The 6,018-nt window shown below is 37.3% G+C and overlaps 1 long non-coding RNA gene across 12 annotated transcripts in view; it reads right to left on the bottom strand.

Annotated features, from left to right (window-relative positions):
- The window catches only part of LOC104912401, a 135,922-nt gene that overhangs the window by 85,502 nt on the left and 44,402 nt on the right, over positions 1-6,018 (bottom strand). For all 12 annotated transcript variants that reach the window (XR_004161107.1, XR_004161106.1, XR_004161110.1 and 9 more), the window contains one exon: positions 5,842-6,007. This is a non-coding gene — a long non-coding RNA (uncharacterized LOC104912401). The remainder of the gene's footprint in view (positions 1-5,841; positions 6,008-6,018) is intronic.

The following is a 6,018-nucleotide window of genomic DNA, read 5'->3' as shown; positions in this document are numbered from 1 at the left end:
AAAAAAAAGTGACAGTTGGTCCAATTAAAGGAAAACACCTTTGCTTGTCAATTTCTGGAAACATTGCTTGTGCCTAACAAATCACCTAGCAGAACAATTTTCTCAATTCTGCAGCAGGCAACCCATCTCCCCATTAATTCATGCCTCTAAGAGCTTCTCAGCTCCATAAACAGAAAGATTATGTTTTAATCAAGTCTGTAAGCACTGAAAAATAGTGAGAAGTTCTGCTCAGGGAAGATACTGAAATCTGTCCCTCCTGCCGTGCTGAGGTGCTCCACAGGTGCCTAACGCCTCAATTCCTCCTCCTGCAGAGCAGCTCTGCTGAGTCACCGCCAAGGGTGTGCCTGTGGGGCACTGCCTCATCTCTCCTGGACTCCAATTTCACACCTGGAAGTGGCCATTAGCATCTCCTAACACCAAGCACTTCCAAATGGGTCACAGGTAATAGCCCCCACAAGGAGGGACACAGGACAACAAATGAATTCTCAGGTCAGCAACAATGCTACATTTCCAAGAAGCAAAAACACTGATGTTCTTTAGACAATAAATGAAAATGCTGCAAACAAAGATGTAAGAATGGAAACTGTTTTGAGAGGTTACTGCATGCTTCATTTCACTATCCACTATACTCACTAGTGCCTATTTCAGTAGCCACTATCACCGAGCCACAATGCCAAAAAACACCTCACAATGCAACTGCTGTGTTGTCAGAACTGCAGTTCTGGATTCAGTCCTCCACTGCCTCTCCTGGAAGAGTAACTGACAGCCAATTTTAAAGGCTAAGATTTGGGATTGATGCAGGCCTTTCCTTTTGCAAATGCAATTTGAAAGCTCAAAATAATTGTTGCTAAAAATACAATAATAGAAGGGTTCCGGTCTTGTGCTATAATGAACTGCAGGCTCAATTGTCTGAAGGAATAAAATTACATTGATGAGATGGGATCAAAGACAAACTAAAAATCAGACATTTCCTCTTGAGGGAAAAAATTTTAGGAGGGTCACGCTTTTTTAAGTAGTCCCTACTGAAGTTAAAAGGCTGAGAGAGCTCCTACTCAGACCTCTTTCATTATCAAAACAACAAAAGAATTGGGTACACAAGAATCTCAGTGTCAGAAAACACTCAAAGAAAAGTAAATGCAGCAGTTCTGACTACCAAGTAGAATGCACAACCAGTATTTCTTTGTTTCAGAAATTAGCTACAACACAGACAACAGAATGGCATCACTAACAGCTCAAACCATCTACCATGCCTGGGCAGCACACCCCCTGTAAGACTTCAGAGGTGCCACCACTTGTTATTCCTTGCCAACATACACATTTGTCACAACCGTTGGGATGCCAACCATATAACAGCAGAATGCAAACAGCAAGACTTTTAAATCCAGTGAATACTGAAAACAACTTATGTCAGTTCCAGTACCTTATTCTAGAGCTTGAGAATAATACATCAGAGAGTTGTCACAATTAAATGTAACAAACATAGAACTGCTTAATCCTTCATGCTTTTATTTATAAATAAAATTGTTTATTCGGGGCAGTTTTCTGAATGTGAATTTTGTGGGCACAGTTTAATCATCCAATAATGTTTACCACAAGAAAAGTGAAATTAAAAAAAAAAAAAAAAAAAGCAGAAAAGACAGGAAGTTCCCCGATCCCAGGTTGTACAAAACCAGTTTTATAGCTGTACTTTCTGATTACGTCGACCATCACAGCAGACTTACTTGCAGTTTGTGAAGCTCTTCCATGTCTGGCATTGATGAATTTTATTTCTAGCTGCTCAGCTGTATCTAAAAATGGGAAAAGACACATCGTGCCTTCTTTGTACTATTATTCTATAATCTGCATTTGAAGTCAGAGCAGTAGAAACCGCATGAATCTACAAACTTAGAGCCACCTGTGCACCTATCACCATGGTAGTTCCACATTTACATTAGAAATAACATGCCCTTAAATTTACTTTTCATTGACGTTGTGTGTTCTAGAGTCTTGACATAACAGAAGCAATTCTCACCCACTAAAAGTGCATTCATTAAAAATACATAAGTGAAGCATATCCTGAATATCCCACGTCTAGATCTCAGTTAGAGCCCTAAAGTTGGTTTCTTAAAAGCAGACCCACACTGCCCCTCTTCTCAGGCCACCTGAGGAGAGCTTACCTTTGACCTTATTAAAGGTCAAAACTAAGAAAAAACAACGAAGACTCTTTTTGGGTGGTTCTTACGAGCCAGATTGTCTGAAGCATGCATCAGTGCTAGACATCAATTCGTAAATGGGAGCAAAGCTATAATTCCTATTCAATCATCTAGAACAGTTTTATGAGACAGGTGGGAAAAAGCACCTCACTTCCTACATGGAAGTTACATCTAATGTTTTAAATATAGCAACTATACACATTTTATTTTTATCTGTCTCAGGTTCCTCTTTAGGTAGCTACGTAGCTTCCAGTGATGAGAATTCATATTATATACTATGCTAATCATTGTTTAATAATTCACTTTTATTAAGTACTAATAGAAACAAATTATTGGAAGTACTGAAGTTACTGAGAGACTGAAAATACATGGTATTCTGTTTGATAATCTGTAAAATTCTAAGATTTATGGAAAATAAAAGAATATGACACCTACCAAAATACTTCAAAGTATTTTAATTGAACTTTTACTTTGCAGCCTTTTTACTTTTCTCAAAGTTAACCTAGTGAATTTAATTACCTTCTTACTCCTTGCAAGCTCCGTTTGTCTCTCAAATCTTCAATTTTTATTATTATTATTATTATCATTATTATTATTATTATTATTAAAGATAGCTACAGCTAAGCCACTTTTTGTTACAGGTCTTTCTTTTGGCATAATGAACAGGAAAAATAGCCACATCCTGAGGATAGTTGCTGGATTTATTTCAGGCAGCAGCCTTTACCCTCTGCTGGTTTGAGCATCTCAGTTGTTCTTGCTCCCTGGGCCAGAAACTGAGAAATAAGTCAACTTAATAAAAAGTCAACTTAATTTGAATCTGCATTTCCATCTCTTCTCAAAATGTCTCATTCCTCACTTTGCAACAGATAAGACAAAACCAGACTGACTGACACCACTTACTATTTTTACCTGGAGCAGTGCAGCATAAGCAGTGCTGCTGTCAGTGAACCTCATCTATCAAGGAAACCTGAAGCACCGAGAACAATTTCTCATCCCTCAAAGTATCCAGAGTAAGTGTACTTGAAGGAAGCTTACTTATTGAAAGACTTCTGAGCTGCATTCCAAAAATTCAAAATCCATTTGAAAACCAAAACAATGAGAAAATAACAAGAGTGCTTAGTGCTGTCAACAGAAGGTACAGCAGTTTTCGGAATGAATCTAGATTACCACCAATGCAGCTGTAATACAAAATAACCACTGAAAGAAAGCACTACTCTACTACCTAACAGGTTAGCATTTGTTGTCACAATCACAGTTTGTCAGCATATTTAAATTACTTGTGGCAATATCGCTGGGCATTACTTTGACTTAGTATTAGCAGCATTTCTTTCACAGAGAATGAACATTAACTTGCAAAGACTTTAACCCTTTAGCCTTAACAAGACATCATGCCATTAGAGCCCTTGGATTAGATCATGGTTATAAACGCACCATGCTGGAGACTGCAATTTAGTTTCTGATCTTGCAGTTCATTCTGAGGCTTAGTTCTCAGGAGATAAATGTACTGCTAGACTTACATACATTACAGATAGCATAAATACCTATTTTCTTAGTAACAACAATGAACCTCTTAACTGGTCTAGTTTTCCTCTCTATTTTTTTATAATCAGATTATTAAGGTGAATTATTTACATTTTAAATTCAGCGTGAAATATAGGTGGACACAAACTTCAGTTGTTTTAACATCACTGGCACATAATTCAAGGCAGAAATCAAAGATGGAAACCATCAAACTGGTAACATTCCAGCAATGGAAGTTACTACTCCATCCAATTATTTTCAAGCCTTGCAATCTGGCCCCTCAGTGCCTTTCCAGTAGAGATGCACACTCCAAAGACATCCCTAGTTTTTATAGAGATGCATGATCTTCAAAACCAACACATACACAGTGCTTTAAACTAAGCAGCGTTGGGAATCAAATCATAGACTCAAATGGCACTTAGAGAAACTGCATTAGCTAGCAACCCTCCCTCTCACACGGCAAGGTCCCTCCAGGACTGGTATCTCTGTGGAGCTCACCTGTGTCAGGACTGACACAAAAAAAATGCACAGCTCATTAAGTTACAAGGTCTGTCACATATATATGGCTTTGTCCTCAGACACAGTAAATCCTAAACAGCCTATATTTATATACACGTGCGCATGCACCCATCTGATCAACCACATATATTTCTTATGCTATACAGAGTTCATCAGGATTCCTGTTCACTTACAGTTTCATTCTGTTCTTAATATTATATATGATATAATATTATCTCAATATATAATATAGTTGGACTATACAGCCTACAGGTCAGGGCAATGGAATCATAAAAGCAGTTTATACTAGAAATTTCTAGAAATCACACACTGATGTAATGGTTAGTAAGTATTTGCACTATCTCCTTAGTATCTCTCTTGATCTGGGGTGTGCCCAGCATGTGGTATAAGGGTACAGATATAATATTATCTACATTGTTTGGAATGATAACAACAACAACAAAAAAAGCATGCATGTTTTGCCTTCATTGCAGTCATTCAAACAACAGGGGAAAACCAGAGCTTTATTTTTAAAAAAAGGAGTCCACGCACTATTGACTATCCCACAAATACTTATTACCAACTGCAGTGTTTTCTACCACAAATATTCCCTTTGATGTCAGCAAGAAAGAAGAGATGCAAAGGCTGCAAAAATGTTTATGCCCACTGCTGTCTTAATTATAAACTTGTCTGACTACAAACAAATGAAAAATAAGTTGTTTGTATGCCCTGGCCAAATTCCTAAGGTTATAAAGTGAGCATTCCATTATTTATTATAGGAAGCATTTTACACCACTGTGAATGTAAATGCAATAATAAGAACTGTATATATTTAGAGAACCAGGTCTTTGGTGTGAATACTGCTTTGCTGCTAGCACAGGCTGCCCAGAGAAGCTGTGGATGCCCCATTTCTGGAGGCATTCAAGGCCAGGCTGGATAGGGCACTGGGCAGCCTGATCTAAAGGCTGCCAACCCTGCTCACAGCAGGGAATATGGAACTAGATGATCTTTAAGGTCTCCTCCAACATAAGTCATTCTATAAATTTTAATTATACATATGACATGAAAGAGAAGCAGGAGAGAAAAGAATAATATAAGAAAGTACTGCTACTCTTTGGAAAGTACTCTGTATGTGAAATATTACAGTCACAGAGAAAGTATTCTGGTGATATCTCTATATCATATACATACATATATATACAGCAGTAAAGAAATAAACTGGAAGTACAAAAAATCCAGTTATTTCTTAGGAATGAAGCAAGCCAAAATTTACTGTATTAGTTAGTGACTCATGTTGTCCTAACTCACACTGAACATTATATACTTCCTTGTTTGGAAATACACTATCAGAAATAGAAAAAATGATGTATATTTTCATTTTTGAATAGCAGACAATATTTATTGCAATATGTAGTCCTGGTAATTAATGTGGGCTTACTGTTGTTCCAGTTTTCATTACATGAAAAAATAAGGCATAAAAAATTTCTTACATGGAATTGCTCTGAAAAACATTTCAGCATAGAGGTCAATTTACAAACACCATCTTCTTCCCCAACCCAGAATTATACCTTCACATTTCCTTTAAACTTCTACTTTGCAACTAAGTTGTCTTGTTATTTTTTCATCTTACCACAAGTTGCAGAAGAATTTTCTGGGAGTCCTGAAGATGATGCGGTAGGAAACCTCTAATATTGCATTCTGAAGGATGGTTCAGACAAGGAAGAGCTATTTCACTTGAAAACTCAAATTCTGCTGCTGCGTATTTCACACATCTGGGCTACATCCAGGCTGAGACACTGAAAAAAAA

The sequence above is a fragment of the Meleagris gallopavo genome, chromosome 1 (assembly GCF_000146605.3).
Source record: "Meleagris gallopavo isolate NT-WF06-2002-E0010 breed Aviagen turkey brand Nicholas breeding stock chromosome 1, Turkey_5.1, whole genome shotgun sequence".
NCBI classification, from domain to species: Eukaryota; Metazoa; Chordata; class Aves; order Galliformes; family Phasianidae; genus Meleagris; species Meleagris gallopavo.
This window is presented reverse-complemented; position numbering and strand designations above follow the sequence as displayed.